The sequence below is a fragment of the Dendropsophus ebraccatus genome, chromosome 2, assembly GCF_027789765.1.
Source record: "Dendropsophus ebraccatus isolate aDenEbr1 chromosome 2, aDenEbr1.pat, whole genome shotgun sequence".
In the NCBI taxonomy this organism is placed as follows: domain Eukaryota; kingdom Metazoa; phylum Chordata; class Amphibia; order Anura; family Hylidae; genus Dendropsophus; species Dendropsophus ebraccatus.
Genome location: NC_091455.1, coordinates 72,812,161 through 72,825,927, shown reverse-complemented (window position 1 = coordinate 72,825,927; position 13,767 = coordinate 72,812,161). Strand labels below are relative to the sequence as shown.

The window sequence follows — 13,767 nt, the reverse complement described above, 5'->3', positions numbered from 1 at the left end:
CCAAGATAGGGGGGTGGGCAGGGAAGGGCGCCAGGAAGGGCTCGTGCTCACAGTTTTAAGGAGTTCTAGGTAGGTTTTAACAAAGGAAAGGTAAATTAAGGGTTGGGATGGCTAATTGGCTTAGGGTGGAGGAGCTCCCTCATGGTTCTTTCACCTTGACGTGGTCAGGGACCTTGCATGCCTTGGTGATCCAATGAGCTAAGCTGATAGGAGTGGTACTCCTGGCGGGGTCTCCTGTGCCAGACAGGTCAATCGGGAGAGGCCTGACTAAGCAAGGCACCCAAAAGAAAGGGCTGGTATTCTAGAAATACATCTATCACTTTCGCTACATAGATCAGTCAGCAGGACACACCACACACATTGCTATTCTAACCTGCTTTTGTTGTTAGCTGATAAACCTTTTAACCAATTCAGCACCGGACAAATTTTTTTTTAGTTATTTCCTCCTCGTGTTTAAAAGGCCATAGCACTTACACTTTTTCACCTACAGACCCACATGAACACTTAATTTTTGCGCCACTAATTGTACTTTGCAATGTCAGGCTTGATTTTTGCATAAAGTACACTGCAAAACCAGAAAAAAATGTGTGATGAAATTGAAAAAAAACAAACACATTTTTTTAAATTTGGGGAGTATTTTTATTTATGCCGTTTGCCCTAGGGTAAAACTGACTTGTTATGCATGTTCCTCAAGTTGTTACGATTACAACGATATATAACATGTATAACTTTTATTTTATTTGATGGCTTTTAAAAAATTAAAACTTTTTTTTAAATTAATGTTCCTTTAAAATTGCTCTATTACCATGCTTATAATGCTTTTATCCTTTGGTCTATGGGTCTTTTTGAGGTGTCATTTTTTTGCGCCATAATCTGTACTTTCTATCGATACTTTGATTGCACGTATGCGAGTTTTTGATCGCTTTTTATTACAATTTTTCTGGATTTGATGCAACCAAAAATGCACAATTTTGCACTTTGGAAATTTTCTACGCTTACGCCATTTACCGTGCAAGATTGGGAATGTGATTCAGGAGATTACGTGTGAGTCGATACCAAATATGTTTGTTTATTTATTTATTTTTATTTATAAAATGGGGAGAGGGGGGTGATTCAAACTTTTATTATGGGAGGGGATTATTTATCATTAAAAAAACATTTGTTTACTTTTTACATACATACTAGACGCCCGCCTGGGGGACTTCTAGTACGACTGCTCTGATCTCTCATAGAGATCTATTCAGTATAGATATACTGCATAGATCAATGAGATAGGAATTCTATTGCTTTTGGCTTCTGCAGACGAAAACAATAGAGTGCCGAGTCGGGATCAGCGCCATTATGGCGCAGACCCCTGCCGGTGACAGATGTGGGGATCGCTCCTCCGCGACCCCACTAGACACCAGGTAAGTGGCAAAGGAGCATTTTAAATGCAGCTGTCAGCTTTGTCAGCTGCATTTAAAAGGCTAATTAGCGGGCACGGCAATCGAAAAAAGACAAAACACAGGAAGCAGCCATTTGATTGGCGGATGCATTAAACCTGACACTCTGCCCTCAGGACATTGGACCTGGAATCAAGTAAGTATAGTTTCTTTTTAAAGTTTGATAACTAAAATAAAAATGCTTGATTTCACATTCTCTGTTATAACAACAGTGACACTTTAAAGTCTCATGAAACTATAAAATCTGATGCAGGGGGGGGGCGGGAACATAATAAATAAAGTATATTTACCAGTCCACGTGTCCCTGTATGGCTGCTCTCACTTTTCTCTGACAAGTGAGTAATTGCAAGTGCAAGAAGTAATTTTCATCCAGCTTCTGTATACATCATAGCCCCAACTCCTTTTTTTGCAACATCAATTACTCGGCTGATAGATTGCCTGCTCAGCCAGTAAGTGACTAAAGCTGTGTCCTGCCTCAGTCACTGATTGGCTGAGCGGTCATCCATCAGCCGAGCAATTGATGTTGCTGGAGGGCGGAGGCTAGTATATATCAGGAATTCATCGCTGCAAAGGCATGGGGATGGGTAAGTATACTTTCATTATTATGAGTCATGAAACCATTGGACTGCCACTAGCGATGGTAACACCAGGTAGAAAACTCTAAGGGGTTGCTGGTCTACACCAGTGCCCATCAGCGGGACAGACTCGCTGCAGCAGGCGACCGCAGGTTGCTACCCGTAGCTTGGCTTGCTCGCAGTGGCAGGCAAGGTGCAGCTGGAGATACGTAAGCCCCACAGCAGACAGGAATACAGCAGGGATCTCAGGCAGGGCTCACACACAGAAATCATGAGCATGAATCAAGCAGGAGATCTGGGACCGCAATACTAACGGTTAGCATGGAAAGGCTCCAACAAGGGAAGTCAGGGCAGGTGCACATATTTATAGTGAAGTGTAGGTGATTAACCAATTAAAGGCGCACTGGCCCTTTAAACCCGCAAGAGCCGCGCAGTAGCCTGGGCATGACAGAGCAGGAGCGCAGACAGGTGAGGCCCCTGGAGGCCAAAGTAAGGGTGGCGCCGAGCCCCTGTATGTTGTAGTAGAACTTTGGACATGGTAGTATGTTGTATGAATATGTCCTATGTCAGTAAAAATTTAATGCAAACAGTAAGTCATCCTCCGCATGCTTCAAATCTGCAGGGAATTTATTTTTATTTTAATTGTGTGAATGTGTCGCAATAGTTTGTGGTCTTAAACTGACATCCACTTTAATCTGAACATACAGCATATACAGAGAAAGGACAAAGAGAACCATGCAGACAATGATTATGGCAGAAAATAATTTATTTTGTGTATTCTATATAATTATTTAAGAGAAAACTTCATTATAAGCCTGTAATAGAAATGGAAAGCATGCGGCCGACCGTGGAAGTAAGCTGAAATATACAATCAGCACTTCGGGGTCATAAGCCTTAAAAATATAATGCAATGCTGGAAGAACCCATCAGTACAACTACTTTATATGTATACAGTGCTAAGTGCAAGTTCTCTGAGCATGAAAAGGTAAAATGTTTCTTATCGTGAACAAATTGAAGCATTTAAAAGAAACTCAGCCGGGTGGAAAAGGAATTTTCTTATATTCAAACCATAAATCTATCTACAGGAAAATTAAAATGTCATATTCTACATTGTGTTATAATCCACAATACAGAAATACCTATTGTTAGTATTTGATCAGGCACACCTAGCCAGTTGTGTGCCAGATCTCCTTGTGTTTTTGGAGATTCTACCAGATGCCGGAAATATTTTACTTTCAAGTCAAGTCTCTTTGCTCTTGAAACTATTGTACATTGGAATGTTTTAGTTGGCTAGCAGATTATAGGAGAGATGCAGATGCAGATATTCACAACAGGTAGCTTGAACGGATGTACAGTGGTACCTTGGTTTATGAGTAACTTGAACTGAGAGCGCTTTGCAAGAAAAGCTCACAGTTTTTCAAAATTGTAACTTGGTTTAAGAGCTTTGCTCTGGTTTAAGAACTCCCCGTACTGGGAACAAGGGGGAGTTGGAGAGAGGCATGGTCTGCACTCTGTATAGGGTGGTCTAAAGCACTGTACTCTGACCCAGGAAGTATCCCTCACCTTCCAAACCACATCAGATCCACTTCAGGCTGGGGCTTGCATCAGGAGACAGGACTGTGGAGGTAATCTCTGGTCAGAGAGTGCTGCTATACTGTGCCCAAATCTGCCCTGCTCATTCCTTTGTGCTCCCTGCAGTCTCTGTCGGCCCTTGCATTTCCCATCCTCTCCATTCCTGCTATAATGTGCTTGCACTTACACCTAGCTATATACATTGCTGCTATAATGTGCCTGCACTCACACTCAGCTATATACACTGCTGCTATAATGTGCCTGCACTCATACTCAGCTATACATGCTGCTGCTATAATGTCCCTGCACTCACACTCAGCTATACACACTGCTGCTATAATGTGCCTGCACTTACATTCAGCCATTCATACTGCTGTATAGAAAAGTTTCTGTCGATGTCCTCCTGTACAGCTCTGTGATTCTCACTTTCTGATTGGTCAATGCTGAACACACCTCCTTCCCCATTGCAGTCATGTGACTTCACAGACCTCTGACAGCAGCCCTGCTTCTCTATCCTAGCCTCTTGTACTACGCTACTGCATTATTGGGATCTGCAGTTTCATCCTGTATCTGCCTTTGTTTTCCAGGTTTATGCACTTACTGTACATTATACACCACATGCTGATTGCTATACTGTACAGTAGTTTATAATGTGACTTATTCATCTGTTTCTAAATGTTTGTTTAATTTTATTTTACATGTTATTCAGAATAATAAATCATTATTTTTGGGGTGTGGAACCAATTGTCTGCATTTCAATGATTTCTTATGGGAAAATTTGCTTTGGTTTAAGAGTGATTTGGATTACAAGCACGGCCCTGGAACGCATTATGCTCGTAATCCAAGGCACCACTGTATATCTATCTATCTACAAAATCGATACGACTGCAGCACTCTCAAATAGTGAAAATTTCACTATTTGAGAGTGCTGCAGTCGTATCGATTTTGTGGACTATCTACATACATCGGTGGACCCAGGTGTGACAACTGGCACCCACCTTCATTTACTTTCACCGAGTGCTGCAGTCCTATTTTTGATTATCTATCTATCTATTTATCTAGGTTCTGTAGTTTAAGACATCTGGAAGAGATCATAGTCCGGTTCAGTGGAAGTAGTTTCATCAATAATAGAAAAAGTGAGAGAGACTGTGTGAATGGAGCAGCAGTGTATGATATTGTAAAGGCTACCTGTTACCTGAAAAACACAGCGTGAAGAAGTTATATATACCATAGGAAGTCTTTGTACCACAGAGACTGATCTATGCTATTAGCCATTTTATTCTAGTAGTTGATTGGGAGTGTGATCCCTTCCCGGGATCCAGGAGAGTCCCACTGCCTATTTATAGACTTTGATACTGTAGTTTGGCATCCTGCTATCACATTCTGTTCTATCCCACTATGGGATGTTGTGCTAGGAGTACATGCCTTGATGTTTATCCCTCACTCATAGATGTATGTGAATAAACTGATCTGAAGGCACTAAATATTGAAGAAAACAGCTGTGGAGTCATCTCTCCATGCTACACAGTGATGCAGTCTCGGACTGGTGCACAGGGGAACAGGGGGATCCCCCGGTGGGCCCTACCCTTTGATGGGCCCCCAAACAGGAGTTGGGCCTCTCTGTCTAGCAGCTGCAGGATGACATATAATCATCCAACACTGCTGCACATGCCTTTCACCTGGTCACTTACTGCCTCTATCTAGTAACCCTGGGTTTCATCATATTATATAGAGGAAGGGAGTGACTGGGGTGACAGGCAGCAGCATGTAGTGTGCAGATTTAGTGCAGTCCCTCTCCTCTCCCCTGGGACCCTCTGCCACCTCCTCTTCTCAGGCTGCCTCTATCTGCTCTATGTGCTGCTGCTGGCAGTCAGGACACAGGAGGAGAGGAGGGAGAGGGGCCGCAGCCTGCACAGTGTGGCCCTGAAGCTGAAAACTTCACAGCATGTGAGCTGTATCTGGTACTTTCCTGTACCAGAGGTAAGTACGTGTTGGGAGGTATGGAGGAAGGGATGTCATGTCATGTCATGTGTTTTCAGTCATCATCATCATCATCATAAACTTTACAGCAATGGAGCAGCTTTATCAATCTGCCAGAGACAAAACACAGTCTAATTTGCATATTGCAACCAATCACAGCTCACCTTTCATATGTTAACAAGCTCTTATAAAAGTAAAGCTGAGCTTTGATTGGTTGCTATGGGCAGGTTAGACTGTCTAAGTTGCGCATGGCAACCAATCACAGTTCAGCTTTTATTTTACCAGAGTAATTTGAGAAACAAAAGTTGATCTGTCATTGGTTGCTATGGGCAACATCAAACCATGTTCTTAGTGAGGCCTAAACATAAGCTGTTTGCTTGGTGACCTCTGCAGTAAAGCACATCACCAGTCATTCATGGGTTAATGCTTTAATGCTTCACATGTATTTGCCTGCAGTAACCATGGCAACCGTTCACTGTGATGACAAGTGCTTATGTCATACAGAAGGTTCCATAAAGCAATGCACCGCGCCCTGATCAGTGCCATCTTGGATGCGCCAGAGGACCTTGAGCTTTACTACTTTACTGCCCCCTACCCCTCAGAGGTTCTAGCAGGGGAAAAGGGGTGGTCTGCTTTAGACTACCCCTTCATCAAATCTCCATCTTCTTGAGAAGTGGACCTGGATCTGTGAGGGAGAAGAGCTACAGTCGCCTAGCCATGAATAAGGTGACAGATATGGCAGCCAGATTTCTCTCACATCCAGTTTATTATATTTATAGTATGGTATTACCCTCTAAGCCCAGGGGAGGGGCAACTCTCCAGCCATGGCTCCCTCGAGGTTTCCCTCGAGGGAGCCATGACATCTGATTACAATGTGTTGTGTCTTTATTTTGTGTTATATGGTGTAAGTTATTATGCTTAGGAAGTTGGGGATCAATCACATATAGCAGAGTCACAATGCACAATGAGCACAAGTAGGATGGAGCAGTGGACAGTAGAACTCCTGCATGTATGTGCATGTCCCTGGACTAAAGTGGCACTTAAATCTTAAAGAAAAAAATATGCATCGCAAGATTTATACCTACATCTGCAAGGTTTGTCAAAAGGTTTTTTCAAGTGACAGGGTCACACCAATTATAGTATCATAGCAACATGGACACCACCATAAATATACATCATATATATGTTGCAAGGAAATGATAAAATCAGGGACTTGATGTATGTATCGTGCAAGTGTGTGACTGTGTACTATGTATGCATATAGGTAATGTGCATTTCCTTATATCTGTGTATGATGTGTATATATTGTGCATATTTGTTTGTAATATGTCTGTACACAATGGGGGGGGGGGATCTACGAAGGGTACGCCACAGGCGTACACCAGGGAGAGGGCGCAGATTTGCCTCTTCTCCCTGGCGTACGCCTCCTGTACGCCCCGCTCGCCTGATGGGTGGGCTGGTGGAGCTCGCAGGGGCGTGATGAGACGGAGAGGAGGCGTGGCCTCCTCCTGCGCCTCATTTATCATGATTTACGCCTGCTCACAGGCGCAAATCATGAAGCAAATCTACACCTGCTGGAAACAGGTGTAGATTTGTTATGCCAGGCGCAGATTCGGGCGCCCGGCCGGCCGGATTCACTAAGAGGCAAGCCTCCTGTGACATCACGCCCTGCCCCCTGTCTGCATCATCAGCCAACACACACAATGTGAGACAACAGAGACATGGAATTTTTGTCTCCTAAGGTAGGAGAGCAGCAGGAGCAGGAGACAATGTGAACTGGCCATTTTTCTTCACTTCCTGGATTTCTATCAGCTACCAGTGTGGCAGAACCGTACAGATATGGTAATACATTGTATAGACACATCTATATAACTTTTAATGTACTTTTAACAGAAAACAAATTTTTCTTATATGGAGTTCCCCTTTAACATAGTGATAGATCTCCCAGTGTAGCCCAGTCCCAATGTAGCCAGGGCAACCGCAGGCCTCACTGAGGCGTCCTATGTCCTGGTTATGGAAGCTGATCAGTCATAATACACTGCACAAGAAATAAATGGAATAGCAGACCTGAATACTGAGAGAGGTGACACAATACACACAGTTTGCAGTGGACCATAGCTTTCCAGAACAGAACTGGCTACAACAAAGGTGCAGAGATAAAGTGACAAATAAATACTCTGTTCTGGGACACTGCAACCCAGTCTGGTCACTGGTGTAATCACGCACCGATCAAAGCATAGGAATGAGGAAACAAAACTTTTATCATATGTCATAAACACTATTCTGTTTTAATACTGATAATTGTGATTATTGGGGATAATGAAGATTTAGTCCACTTCCTTCTGACGCGTTCTTTTCATACTGTATTCTTATGGGTTCATCAAGGAATAATTTGGAGTAGCGGTACAAACTATCTTCGTGTTATCGAACACGTAGTTATGTCTTCAGGTGGTTTACAGAGGACATTTATCTGTAGAGGCTGTGTTGGAAAACATCAATGGTAAGAACAGGTATGTATAATAGCTTTAGTTCAGATCAATGGTAGGCGTGAATTCATGTCATATGGGCCTTCAGTGATAAGTAGGATGTTAACCTAGATTAAGGGTTATTTTAAAAAATGCAATGTTAACACAGCCTTGGGGCCCTTGTAAACTAAGGAAGTTGAGTGGATAACTTGTTGCAGATTTCGTTGCTTTCCCCACCACGCTTCCGCTTGAAGTTCCGCCGGTCTCATAGACTCCATTCTATGGTCAGGCAGATTCTCTTGTCCGCCTAAAGAATTGACATTTCTTTGGCCGATGGCTGAATCTGCCTTTGGTATAAGATGGGGTCTGAACAGGATCACATCTGACTGCTACATGGTGATGTGATCCCTGTCTGTATGAGACCCCATAGGATTTTTTTCAATGGCCTTGTGTCTTGGGACAGGGACAGACTAGGGAGAGCCTGCCTGCATTAAGGGCCGACTAGGGCATTTTCCCAGCTATCAAGGTTCTTTTAATTTTTCAGGTACAGTAATCAATGTGACTCACTGTGGGATTTTTCTGTTTCCCAGACCATCACTGAGTTTGGGGTCGGCTGACCTTGAATACATCAGAACCGTAAGTGTTACTGTCTCTGTTCCCACTCTGCATTATCGATTAAGTGTGGCCATTGATTGAGATGTGGCAGAGTTTTCCAATTTATGTTTTGTTTGTAAGTCCGTATATTTTAAAAGTAGTATTAAACGTTATGTTTTAGATTGATACATACAACATATTTTTGTAGTTATTTTCTTCTGAATCTGCCTGAGCATAGAATGGAGTCTATGAGACGGGCAAAAAGTCAAGGGGGAGCGCGCACAGACTCTGCAGCAAGTTATCCGTGTGATTTCCTAAGTGTCCAAGAGCCCCTACTCAACTACATCCCCCCAAAAACTTACAAAATTCACCTAAGGGTGCGTTCACACGTACAGGATCTTCAGCAGATCTGCAGCAGATTTAATGGCGCAGATTTGAAGTCTCAGATTCAATGCAAAGTAACTCTGGGCCATCAAATCTGCTGCAGATCTGCAGCGGATCTGCTGCAGATTAAAATCTGCGCCATCAAATCTGCTGCAGATCCTGTACGTGTGAACAGGATGAAAAAAATGAAAAACGTGCCTTCGTAATAACACTACTGGCAGGCTTTTTAGGGTGGGCTTGAAATATAAGCCCTACTCCAGTGCCAGACTTGTTATGCTCTGCACCCATCTGCTCAGGTGGGTGCAGGAGAGGGGTGTTTACAGTGTAAGGACTACCTGCAGAGTGGGGAGGGAAGTATACAGAATGAAGGGTCTTACTGCAAAGGAGGGATATATACACTATAGGAGAACAACTGCAGAGGGGACAGGGAGGTATACAGTATTGGGGGGTCTTACTGCAGAGGAGGGATATTTACAGTATGGGTGAACAACTGCAGAGGGAGGTATACATTATGGAGGCCTAACTACAGCGGGACATACAGTATGGCGGCTAACTACTGTGTGGAGTGGGACTATAGTTTAGGGGCATATTCTGTGTTTTTTTCGAAATAAAAGACCTACTCCAAAAATAGGCCTTTTTTCAGAGAACACCCTGTATTATTTTCAGAGAAACACAGATAATAAAACCCATAGTAATTTTACTGCCATAACTGTCAGCTCTATTTTCAGTGAGTAGCTTCACTGGCCTAGAAAAACAAAGAGGAACTGCAGCTGCATCTCTCTTCTACCTTGTGTATTATTTACTATGTTACTATATTTTTTTATATATAGATTTAAAGCATATAGACTTTTTACTTTGATTTAGGCCATGTTTATACATGGCAAGACAGCGGTCGTGTCACAGAATAGCCGCTGTCTGAGATGTTCAACTTGGTCGGTGCTGCAGTACCAGCCTGGTTAACATGACTTCTTTTTAATTGGAATACGGGCACATTTGGGTGTGGCCTGCACTCCAATTAGCCATAGCAGACAATCCAGCCAGGATTCCATAGTAGTTAATTCGATTGGCCGCTATGATTAAACAACGGCTGTTGTTGCAGGCCTGAAACAACGGCCAGTGTTTAATCCAAAAATACAGTGTGTGAATGAGGACTTTGTTCACACAGCTTTTTTTCCTCTGTTTTTGAAAAGAAAAAATTATGTCCGTCATTTTGAGTTTAAAATGAAAATAATTGTGATGATCATTATTTTCATGTCTACGCAGACAACCTCATCATTTTATACACTGTGTGAATGCATTGCATTGAAGTCAGTTAAACTGCAGCAAAAACTGATGTCTATTTAAATTGAAAGAGCGGACACCTTTTCTGTTCCTTAAACCTAGTGTGAACATACAGTCATTTTTTTTTATACACAGTGTGAAGATAGCCTTAAAATATGCCTGCTGTTTCAGTCTATATTTCAGGATAAGCTGTCAAGCGTGTGTATACATGAGGAATTGCACTATTTTGGCCGTTACCGTATTTTCCAGTGTAATTTTTAACCCTGAAAAATCTTCTTAGAAGTCGGGGGTCGTCTTATGGTTGCCGGTTATGGTTGCCCCATACGGTGGGGGAGCTAAAAAATGGCCACATCCCCACTGTATGGGGCAACCACTATAAAAAACAAACAAACAGTTAACTCACCTGTGACCCATTCCTAGCAGAATGACAGAGGTGCTGGAAGTCCCCGAAGCCTCTGTCATTCTCCCGAAGCTCTCCCGGCGACCATCTCCAGCATCTTCATTGATGGGACGCTAGGCTGCCCTAGAGAGCTTCGGGGATTTCCAGTGCGGGCAGTGTACGTCACACTGCCTGCGCCGGGAAAGGGACAGGAGACACGCGGCTGCGGTCAGGCAGGGGTTAACATTTTCCAGCGTATAAGGCAAACCCCTGACAACCTTCTTAAAAGTTGGGGGTCGTCCTATATGCCCGAAATTACAGTCAAAAGTTAATATAATAAATTTGTGTACTTACTTTGCAATCTCTGTGTTTGTTTCTGTCTCTTTAAAATGAACCCCTTACGCCTCCCTCACCCTTTTTCTCTCCTCTCTGTAGACTTGTATGGGCATCATGTAACCTGATCCATCAGTGAGGCATTAGTCTGTCTTGTAAAAAGAAGATAAAATTGAAGGGGAAAAGCCCTGCAAAAATAAAAAATTACCATCAGATATACTTTACCCATTCTTGTTTCCCTGCAGTGCTGTCTTACCTATCTTTGACAGCCACCAGCCTCCTGCAGCTCCTGCTGCTGCAACATCCAGCTTATGGACTGCCCACTTAGCCAACCAGTAACAGGGGCAGGACACCGCTGCTATCACTGACTGGCTGAGCGGGCAATCCATCAGCAGGGCTGTGACGTTGCTGGAGCCCAGACTACAATGTACCAGGAACTTAAAAGGGAGGTGGCAGGAAAGGAAACTGAAATATAGTTTATGACATTCATTTCTATCCACAGGATAGGCAGTAAATTTGTGATAGATGCAGGCCTAGTCTCTGAGGAACCATGACCCTTCTGCTTGTGGTGGTCGAGAAGCTGAAACAGTCAGCTGAGTGGTTTTATGCACTTTATATAACTCATCCATGATAATGGGAGATGCATAAACAGCGTAACTCTGCAAAACTGTTTCTGTAATGCCTGTTAATCCTGAGTTATGGTAACAGAGTAACTGTTTACTCCTTTTTCACTTTCTGATCATCTCCAGCCACCCCAAGCAGAGCAGATAAGATCCACGTGTATGAGACATCAATGACATATCCTATTTGCTATGTATACTGTAAATGCCAGACTGACATATACAATATATGCCAACATAGACTGCATATAAGAAGTAGCAAACAGGCAGAATGAAGTAATCTGAAGAAACCTAAACAAAAGGGTAGAGATCCTTGTGTAAGGGCTTATTATCTAAGTGAAACGGAAATGAAATTTTTTAACAATTTTCCAAATTTCCCTCAGATTAGCTAACACTGTCAATTGAGGGCTAATTCTCATGCTCCGTAATCCATGGAGGTTAAGTAATTTGAAGCTGAGTAGTGAATTTGCAGCTTTCCCAGCATCCTGTGTCAGCATGATGCCGGGAAAGCTCTAGGGGGGAGAGTTATCAAACATTGTGTAAAGTAAAACTGGCTTAGTTGTCCCTAGCAACCAAATACATAGCTTTTTTAATTCCTGACAGACTCTTTGGAAAATGAAAGGTGGAATCTGATTGGTTGCTAGGGGCAACTGAGCCAGTTTCACTTTAAACCATGTTTGATAAATCTCCTCCTAGGTGTTTAAATCTTCGCAGGAATGTACTGTCCACCGTGCAGCTTCACACTCCATAACCTCTGTGGATTACAGAGTGTGGGAATAAGCCCTCAGACTAGACAGGCTAGCATAAATGCTGCAGTAAACTAGTGTCTTTTAACTGCACAATTATATATAGATACATTTTATACCAAATTAGCTTGTTAGATGCCCTAACTGCATGAACAGCACAGACAATAACAATGAAGATCCTCAGGTAAATACACACACATAAATGTGCAGCCAAAATCAGCAGCTTTAGTACTGAAACTTACCTTCAGTAAAATTCATAAAATTCCTTCATTACATACTATTAAAAAATGGACAAGATGCTGTCACAAACCACAGTGTGTGGCCTGACATTACACTGATCCTTAGTTGGCTTACTTTACATGCATCTACAGACTGTCTAGTTTAAGTTTTAAGTCTAGTTTAATTGCTGTGCCACAACTTTGATGTTTGGAGTTGCACACCAACCCTACCCCCTTTCTAGTAAACCTCAGCATTTCCAGCACTGAAACTAACATGTTGTGCAGCGACACGGGTGAGCCAGATATTATGTCGCTGGGCAAGTTGGTATGTACTGCTGGGGCACTTATCACAGTGGCCAGGAGTGGTAGTGCCCACCCCTGGATACACTTACACACTGCTTTTGTATGAGAACAGGTGTAGATAGTGCAGGTGTATTGCAAGTTGTTGTGCAACAGGAAATACTGAGTCCAATTAACTTGAAACAAGGTAAAGTCTTTGAAAATCTTTGTAGTGCAATGCATAGTAAACAGTCTTTCTCAATGCAATAGGCAGTTTGTTCACAGTTATAGTAATCTTGGAGGAACAATGAATACTTTTTCACTCTTAGAAATCACATCTGGGTTGCTGTTACACAAGGAAATATATTTTAAGTGAGCACAGCCTTGATGCTGGGAAGAATATAGATAAGCACTTGACACATTCTCTGAATACAATAGATACTTGAAATAGACTTGACTCTAGGGCAGCGTTGGTGACTTGGAGCTGCTGGTTACAGGTTGGGGCCCTATCAGCTGGGGGTCTGTGAGAAGAAAACAGTCCTATGTCAACAGGAAGGAACATCTGACTAAGCTATCTTGTGGGCACAGAGTGACACAGCATCAGGAACGCAAGCCCACCTAGTGGGAAAGCTAGGCGTTGGTGTGATACCTTAGGAACCTAGTACTTGCAGTAGAGTCTGCCAGCAATACTCTTCTTACTTAGCTACTGACTTCAGTCCTGGAGTGCTCTTCAGGAACTTTAAAGATGCCGCCCAGCGTGGATAAGACTAGTCCCACCTTTTCACTGCAGCCTCAACCAGAGGTGCTCTAGCCAGACATTACATGTAAAGTAAAGAATAGTCCCTCAGTCCAGGCCCTGGAAGAATCTCCTCAGTATGCACTCTGGATATACTCTTTCT

General features: G+C 42.9%; 1 long non-coding RNA gene across 1 annotated transcript; it reads right to left on the bottom strand.

Annotated features, from left to right (window-relative positions):
* Positions 1 to 7,838: 7,838 nt before the first annotated feature.
* On the bottom strand, positions 7,839 to 11,187 carry LOC138783268 (uncharacterized). Its single transcript, XR_011361655.1, has 2 exons — positions 11,027 to 11,187; positions 7,839 to 8,048 (listed from the first exon to the last, which is right to left on the bottom strand). It is a non-coding gene; the product is annotated as an uncharacterized lncRNA (long non-coding RNA).
* Between the last annotated feature and the right edge of the window lie 2,580 nt (positions 11,188 to 13,767).